Genomic DNA, 9,274 nt, shown 5'->3' with positions numbered 1-9,274 from the left:
TTCTGTAAAGTTTTTTTTGCAAGGAGTTTCCTGTCAAAGATCTCGACAGGTTGAGCTATTTTTTAGGAGTTGAAGTGACTTGGACAGAACAAGGAATTCTCTTATGTCAAACCAAGTATGCTAGGGGCATTCTTGAAAGAGCAAAGATGGAGGACTGCAGACCAAGTATCATGCCAATGAGTCCAAAAATGCCTCAGTATAAAGATGATGAAATAAAATTTGCCAATCCTACTCTCTACAGGCAGATAGTTGGATCCTTGCAATACTTGACCTTAACATGGGCAGATATCTCTTTTGTTGTCAATTATGTTAGTTAGTATATGCATGAGCCATCTCAGATTCACTATCAAATGGTCAAAAGGATTCTAGGGTTTCATGAAAGGATCAATACACACAGGACTAAACATATTGATGCAAAACACTCTTGATTTATATGTTTTTTCAAATTCAGATTGGGCAGGATGTTCTCAACTAGGTGATCCACTACAGGATTTTTGTAGTTGTCTTGGTGCAGATTGTGTGTCTTGGAGTGCCAAGAAGCAAAATAGTGTAGCCAGATCTAGTACTAAGGCTGAATATAGAGAAATGGCGTCGACAGTGGTAGAACTTACATGGATGCAATTCTTAATGAAGGACATTGGTATACAGATTATCAAAGTCCCAATTTTACATTGTGACAATAAGAGCTCTCTTTATATGATAGCAAATCCAGTTTTTCATAACTGAAGCAAGCACATTCAAATCGATTTTCATTCTGTAAGAGAGAGAGTTGCTCAAAAGCAACTTGAAACTAAGTACATTTCAACCAAAAATCAAGTGGCCAATCTTTTTACCAAAAGCTTATCAAAGCGTACTTTCAATCTTCTCAAGAACAAACTCGGCCTCCAGCAACGGCTCGGTTTGAGGGGGAATGTTAAGAAAATGGGTAAGGACGATAAAAATGACAAATCCATTGGAGAGAAAATCAACAATCAAGAGATGGATAAAGATGTCAAGTTGGTAACAGAAGATTGTGATTGGATGAAAAGGGTAGAAAATTAAAAAGCAACAAATTTGGGATCAGATGAAGATTTCATCTAATCTAGGCAGGAATGATCTTGCCTATGATAAAATGTGATTTTCTTTCCCATAAAAGGGACTCAATTCTATCGTTGTAATCGTATTCTTCCCTTCAATAAAAACGAAAGTTTGAGTGCCTTCTGATCGTGGACGTAGGCATAGGTAAGCTGAACCACGTTAATTCTCATTTCTTCCTTGCTTTGTATACTCTTCTTCACGTTTTCTTTAGATTTGACTGAGTAACAGAGAGTCTCACTGTACTCTAGTGACTGGCATCTAATTTAGACTGGCTACCAGCCTCCACCGCCACCATTGATAGTCCACAGTAGCATCTCCACCACCCATTAGGGGAGCTCTCCTACTAGGAGGAGCCTCTTCACCAGCGACCTGCACCTTGCTTTAGTGAGCTCTTTTGCGAGTCAAGGACATTACACTGCTACCGTCCAGAGGCATATTGCTGCCAGTGAACTCTCATCAATGCCTCCACCACTACCACGAGTCCAACCAGTGCCACCACCGTTGCCAAATTTCCAACCAAATCTTGGTAGGTCACCTCTCTCTCTCTCTCTAGCCCTCTATTACTCTCTCTGCCTTTGCTCTGCCATCACACCACCAACCACTATCACTGTCTGCCCCATGCCACCGGTCGCCACTGCCTGCCATAGGCAATGTTGTTATCACCCACTAGCTGCCCGTTTACACCACCAGCAGCAACTTCCCCTCTTCTCTATCTTCCTCCACTTTGGCAACTTGTTGTTGTCACTCCATTGCTGCTCATGGTCACTCCACCAATAGGTGCCATCCATGCCGTGTCTAGGGTTCTATTTGGACAGGACACATTATACATATAATTGACTGATCCTGAGCAAAATTAGGGATCCTAGGAATAAGTTGCACCATGAGGCTGCTTGCATTGACTAAAGGGTGTGCAAGCATGACAGCGGTGAGGGCCAGCATGTGGGGCTAAGATGGCAGCTATGGACAGGTGTGGGCTTTAGTAGAAGGATGAGGGTTGAATGCCAGTTTCTAGTAGTTGCTAACGAAGTCCGACTTTGGGTCTGAGGTATGTAGTAGACCTCAGCAAGAGGATTCCAAGGTGTCAGTGATTGGTTGGTCCAATCATCAGATGACTTGCATGTGGGTAGCCGGTGACTGTTTGATTTCCTCCCAAAAGCTAGGCAAGAGAGGAAGAGAGAGAGAGTGTGTGTGGGTAGGTGGTGCTCTGGTAAAAAGCCATTGGTGGGGAAGGATAGTGCCTATTGGTATGGGCATCAAGGGTGGTGTAGCCTTTGAGCACTTATGGAGTGGTGGTGGCACACAAACGAAGTAGATGAAGACAAAGAATAAGGAGGAGAGGGGCTGGTTGGCAGTGATTGTGGGCAACAGCGTCAGAGTCTTTTTGGCCGAAAAGTGTCATCTAGTAGCAGAGGGCATGCTGGTGTCGGCAGGTGGATGTGTGCAATGAGAGAGAGAGAGAGGCGGCCTACCTTGGTTGGTTGGTAGAAAAACTAGTAGTGGCATGATTATTAGAGCTGCCGTGGTGGTGGAGGCCCTTGAGGGAGAACTTGCTGGTGGTAAGGTGCATTTGGTTAGTGGCAATTCGCATATTCCAGTTCACCAGAGATCTCACTGGAGTAAGTTGTGAATCACCAGAGGGAGGAGGCTCGGCCAGTGGGCGGTGGAAGTTCTACCGAGGACCATCAATGATAGAAGTGGTGGTCGGACGATGGTTGGGTATGGGCAGTGGTCGCTGAAGGACAGTAGCATTAATGCAGAAATAAATGTTTTCAAATATAATCTTAAAGATGACAGAGAGAAGTTTACCCATGTTGAGGTGTTTCCCATGTGGCACAGACATGGTTTCTGCATGGTGTTAAGCTGGAGCTCTTCTAGGGTAAGAAAACTTTCATATTTAAGTTACAAATTTTGATTAGATGCCTTGGCTTGGGCACCTGAAGAAAGCACAAGAGAGGGAGCTCAGTCCAGTTAGTGCATAAGTGGCGTGTGTCAAGTGGCTGGAAAGGAAAGTAGAAGCAAAGACGGGAGCTGACATTGACATGGAGGGCGCTAGATGTTGGGCGAGATGTGAGGGTATTGGTTGGTCTAGGAGGGCCGAGCTTGCTCTTGCGGTATGTTGAAGGGGCAGGCCAAACTAAGACTTAGACTATTGAATGGCCTAGGTGGCATTTGGGCATGCTAGATGGTCCAGTATGGCCAGTTTACCCCCCTCCTCTGTTGAACCAGCTAGCAAAACCTTTGGAGCTACTGCGATGTGGTGTGATCTACCATTGGGGTCTCTAGATGCTCTCAGCATCAACCTGAATTATATACAATGCATCCCTCCCAGACAATCCCATGAAAAAAAATATCATGAAAGTTTTCCTTCCTAGTATCTAAATATCATGACGATGCACGCTTTCTATATGCATGTGGGTGCTTGATGCATCTAATCAATGCAAAAAGTGAGATAGAAATAGGAGACGAGAACACCTTTGTCTATGGGTCCAAGGCCATCACAGTTTAGCAAGGGATCTAAGCTTGGCGACCATGAATGGAGCCTAAGAGCAGTCTCCAAGGCAAACCCAAAACTGGATAACAAATCCCTTAGTCTCTTTTGGCTATGAGTCCACCTAGGACATGCCTAGCTTGGCCATATGGGCTAGGCTAGGTGACAGGCACCAGCTTGGTCTAGGCCCTAGTGACATCATGGGCCACATGGAGAGATCCACAAAGAGCAGGATGTGGGGTAGTCGGACAGGGTGAAGCATTCTATGTAGACGTGCTAGCTCGTGGCTGAGGAAGAACCATGAGCCGTGGGTAGCATGGCCAGCAGGGGCTAAGGGTGCCAAGCAGAGGGTTACTATAGTTTGTCAACCCGGCCCTTCAGCCACATGTCTGACAAGAGTGGCGGTAGCTGGCTCTAGCCAAAGATAGTGGGTGACATTGGGCTAGGTGAGCCGATGGCCGATTGTGGCTTAGATGGCAGCGACCTCTAGCTAGTAGCAGGCTAGCAGCCTAGCCGAGTTGGCCAGGGTAGTGGGTTGGGTTGATAACCGTACTCAACCAAGGTTGGGCACTAGCCGGTGGTAGATATGAAGCTGGGCGCTGGGCGCTGGCCGACAGTCAGGTCGACGAGGATAGCTGGTATGGTCTAGCAGTTGGGTAGCGCTTGTCAAGTTGGGGCATTGAACTGGCATTGAGTAGGCAAAAGTGGCTATTGGTGGGCCACCCACTGGCCAAGGATATAGCTTGGTAGCAAAGGGTCTGGCAGCAGAGGGTAGGCATTAGATAGTGGAGGATTGGAGGTAGCAAGTGGGGTGCCCTTAGGGTTCTTAGAGGGGAGGCAGTGGCCATGAATGTGGGGCCAGTGTTGAGCATATGTCGGAGTCCCCGTAAGTTGTTAGGCTAGTCTAGGTGAGGGAACAATGGAAGAGAGTGTTAACGATAAGGCAAAAACCAAACATGAGGAAAGAATTGATAATTATGAAGTTGCCAAAATCACCACCATGCAGGCTGGCCGAGATAATGTTATACCCAAAACTGTTACCCAAATGTGCCAAAATTATGTTGCTAAAATCCCTCAAGATGTTGTAACCCCCAATGCTGAAATCAAGGAGATTTATATGATAAAAGTTGTGTGTAAATCTCCTTGTAATAAATCTGTATTATTTAAATGATGGAGATAGTGTGTGTCTCACACTTTAGTGAGGGCTACCATGGATGTAGGTACGGAGTACTGAACTACATTAAAATTGAGTCTTCTCCTTTTGTTTTTATGGTAGCAGAGCTTTTCTCTCCAGGGAAAACGTGCTATCTTTTGTGGTGATTCGGAGTGGACACCCATATTCTAAAGAAGCATCTCAATTTACCAGCAGAGCATGGAAACTAACAGAGAAGCTAAGTATCCTTACCCCTATAACCTTAATGTGGCAAACTTTGTTTCATTAAAGCTGAATCAATCGAACTTCCTACTATGGAAGACTCAGCTCCTTGGCCTTATTGAAAGTCAGAATATGCATGGTTTTATTAATGGGAACCCTCCTAAGCTTGCTGAAATCATAACAAGGAGTAATGATTTAGTTGAGAATGTTGATTTTGTTGATTGGAGAAAATCAGATTGTCTTTTGAGGGGATGGGTCACCAGAGCTCTCTCAGAGGAGGTTCTTGGTTAAGTTGTTGGCTTGATGACTTCAAAAGAAGTCTGGGATGCTCTTATTACTGCCTTTACTCATGAATCAAGAGAACATGAATACTTGTTGACCCAACAATTACAGCTTCATCGCAAAAAGGACTTATCCATAGTTCAATATATAAGAGAGCTCAAGGCTATTTGTGATGAGTTGGCTGCCATAGGCAAGTCTATTTCTGACCAATGCAAACCCTAGGCAGTGGCTATGAAGCATTTGTCACCTCCATGCTCACAAGGCCTCCCACCATGCAACACCCAGAATTTGTTTCCTTAATCGAGCCTCAACGAGCCGACCCAGGCCGGTTTTTTTGGACCCGAGCTCAGAATCGGGCCGAGTACTACATACCTATCGTGTACCTAGGCCCCAGGGGCGAAGGGAGGCCCACCTAGGCCATGGCCCCACCCCAACTAATTCAAAAAAAAAAATACATTGAAAAAGTTAAAAAATTTTAGTTATACAATGTATTTTTTAGATTCGGGTTCAGTTTGACCCTATCCAAATCCGAGGTTAGACTGTTTGGCCTGCCCCTAAAAAAAATCCTGGCTTTGCCCCTACCAGGCCCATTGTTAAAGCTTAAACAAAATGTCATGGGATTTATTTTAAAAATCCTATTAAACTCCCAAAAATGATCAACGTAATATACGTCTTCCATCAACATAAGATAATCCCCATAAGGTTGGTTTGGAAAAAAAAAAAAAAACTTATCATATTTAAGCACTCTTGCCTTTGTCTTAGATTTAATGGTATGAGGCCTACCTATATATATATATATATATATATATATATATATATGTGTGTGTGTGTGTGTGTGTGTGTGTGTGTGTGTGTGTGTGTGTGTGTGAGAGAGAGAGAGAGAGATGAAATTGAAAACTTTCGACTGGATGGCTAAATATTTAAGATTCATGGTAAATGCAACATAAACAGTCGCTAAAAACACCATAAACCGTTGCTAGTGCTTCCATGGCATGGTATTTTTACGGATAGTTTTAAATATTGTGTCATCCAACGACCAATCGCTAGTAACAGCATACATTGCTAGCTAGTGCTTCCATTGCATGGTATTCTTAGCAAGTCTTAAATATTTTGTCAACCTAAAACATATGACAGCTGGATGATTTTAATTCAACTATATATAACACTTTATATGTTAGATTCAATGAGAATTGCTGTTGAAAATATAAACTTATTTTTTTTATCTTAAAATTCAAAGACAAGAGTCACAAGAGTTTGACGGCAGTCTTGATATTTTCATAAATATGTATGAGTAGTTTAAGGTGAGATAGCTGCCTTCAATTGACTATATATCCTAATTAATTTTGTGAGGGACGTATTATTGAGATGTGCCATCTTGAAAAGTTTAATTCCAAGTGGCACATCAAAAACTGCAAGTCAACCTATTGAAATAGTCCATACACTTGTATACGGTCCTCTCAACTTCATATCATTTGGAGGACACACATATTTTCTTACCTTCACTTATGATCTTCGAAGAAAATTTTCGGGTTACATTTTGAAGGAGTAGGTGAAGTGTTTGCAAAGCTTAAACAATCCAACAAAGCAGATATCTGTAAAGGAGTTAAGGTTGGATAGAGGTGGCAAATATTATGCTCATGATTTGGGTATTGTAATTTTCATTAATTTATGAAGCCTCATACACTCCAAATATTGGAGTAGCAGCGAATGATGCGGCTGGCTATGACATGCAATAAGGATGAATTGATACTTCAAATCCAGGATCCACAATAGTAGGTTCAGACCATGTATGATTGTGGACATTCTTTTCCGGTGCAGCCCTGCAGAGGGAAAGGCCCCCTTAACCCTTTTCTAAAAAAAAAAATAGAGGAACAGGCACAGAGGTGGAATACCCAAAGCAAAACACAAAATTGGTCGCCAACAAAGAAACAAGCATATACAACATGAAGCGTCGATGACCAAAATTTACACCATGTTCCTTACGGCAGAGGTCGTAGCGTATCAAGTGAGGGGTTGCAGTGGAGAAAAACAAATCTCACTTTATGTTCTTTCAAAGGTGAAAATCCAAAGCGTTTTGAGTATGCTGTCGAACAGTCCAATGGAGCTGAGCTTTCCACTTTCTAGGAGCTGCCACCGGAGCAATTTTTTTATGCTAATTAGGAAAGGACGTGACAATATCTCTGAACATGTGCTCTGCCATCCATTGTTGATCACGCTGGGAGAAAGGTCTTTCGTTTCTGGAAATGTCTCCATTCATGTCCTTCATATAATCAGTTTGAGGGAGTGTGAACAAGATAAGACAACCGTTTGGACAATAAAGGAGCAATTTCTGAAAGATGGCCATGGGTCAGGCCTAACGGCACAGGCCATCCAAACGCATATTTCCTCCTTGTGGCTAACAAGATTGGTAGATCCACTACTAATGTTCTTAATGTCCATCCAGATGGCAACACCAATTTTCCTACTAGGATTGGTTCAGGTTCATGCACAAGTTAGTTATTACATAAATGCCAAAAAGTCATGGGAGGGCTCATGCGCCAGATAATTCTCATCCATTTAATCTGCTCGCCCCATGATAGGACCTAACCCCAGCGTCAGCCAAGATGCAACCCGAGTGTCAGTCCCTCTCTCAAGATCACTTGAGACAGCCGTAGTTCAAACCAAAAACAAGTCAACTACAAGATAATACCCGACCGGACAGCAACCCCAGCGCAAAATACCTCTAGGAAATGGATACAAGAGTGCTTTTCCACCCACAGTCTCAGCCTACTACAAGAACTATAGTTGTGCGAGGCCTTACAAATGCGAGGGACACAAGTAGAAATCTCAACTCACTCAAGCATACATTCACAAACCATCGTATCCATCTTGCCATACATGTCTAATCCGGCCAAACCATGCTCCAATCCCCCATGAGGTCTCAGCAATCCCGCAGTCGTGTCCTTGGCACTTGTGCCTTAGAGGGACCGCAATAGAATGCAAAGGCCGAAGCCGGTTAGAAGCAAATATTCACCCAGTATCCCCGCAGCTAGAGGGAGGTTTAGGTTCTCACTTATTGGGGCTAGCCCGACGTTAAACCCACAAGAAGACTAGGGCGAAACCGACAGCAAGAGCTGCTCCCTAGTATAGTACTGTAGCAACAAGTCCTCCTTCGATCACGGCCGTGTGATGTTGATGGCTCCAAGATCTCCGACGCTCGGTCTTTCCCTCAGGGTTACCGATCTCCTTACTTGCGGGAGGTTGCACGTGCCAGCTAGGGTAAGTTCCTTCCCTTAGAGAGTCACGTTCAAATGGGGGAGGCAGGAAGACATCTCAGCCCTAGCTTCTCCTCTCGTGATGAAGCGGAAACCGTTGAGGAAAGAGGGGCAAGTGGCAAGCAGCGGTTACCTCCTCCACACTCGGCAGGTAGGGCTTCCCTTTTGGGCAAGACTGTCGCCCTTAGCCCCCTCACGATCGGCGGTTAAGGAATGTCTCGATGTGGCTTCCCTTAGTCGGTGCACGTCCTCTAACTCCTCCAAGGATTGCGGATCAATCCTTCCGTTTTGGGATGTGGAGGCCACCTAGGATTCGGCGGTTAGGGTTTGGTTTTTGACGTGGGCTCCTCCCTATTTTGGCACCACCACCTTCCTTGTTGGGCTCCGCACCAAGTCCCCTTCACGTCTGCACTCTTTCCTTTTAGCTCATCTTTCCACGTGGAATTTCACGTGTAAAGGTGGAAAAGTAACCGTTGGAACGTGGATGGCAGGGAGGCACTCCTGCCCGAAATAGTTGGAGACGGCCAAAAAAGGGGGGGAGGAGGGGTGTTGCCGGCCGATTGTGTCTGGCCCGGCCAAGCCAGTAAAAGGTGATGTTGCTTGGCCAGCTTAAGCATAGTTGGAAGGCATGTGGGATTCAATCGCATGCCGAGTCTAGCAGAAAGCAATGCACGTGGAATGTGCAGCACGGTGGTGCGACGATAAGGCGTTTCAATGCATCAAGATCAGCGGTCCCTTTGGAAGTGCAAGTCCGTCGTTGAGGAATCCAGTGGGATCCCCACGCGTAGTGTTTGGATA

This window comes from Nymphaea colorata, chromosome 4 (assembly GCF_008831285.2).
Source record: "Nymphaea colorata isolate Beijing-Zhang1983 chromosome 4, ASM883128v2, whole genome shotgun sequence".
Classification (NCBI taxonomy): Eukaryota; Viridiplantae; Streptophyta; class Magnoliopsida; order Nymphaeales; family Nymphaeaceae; genus Nymphaea; species Nymphaea colorata.
Note: the sequence above shows the minus strand (reverse complement) of the source record.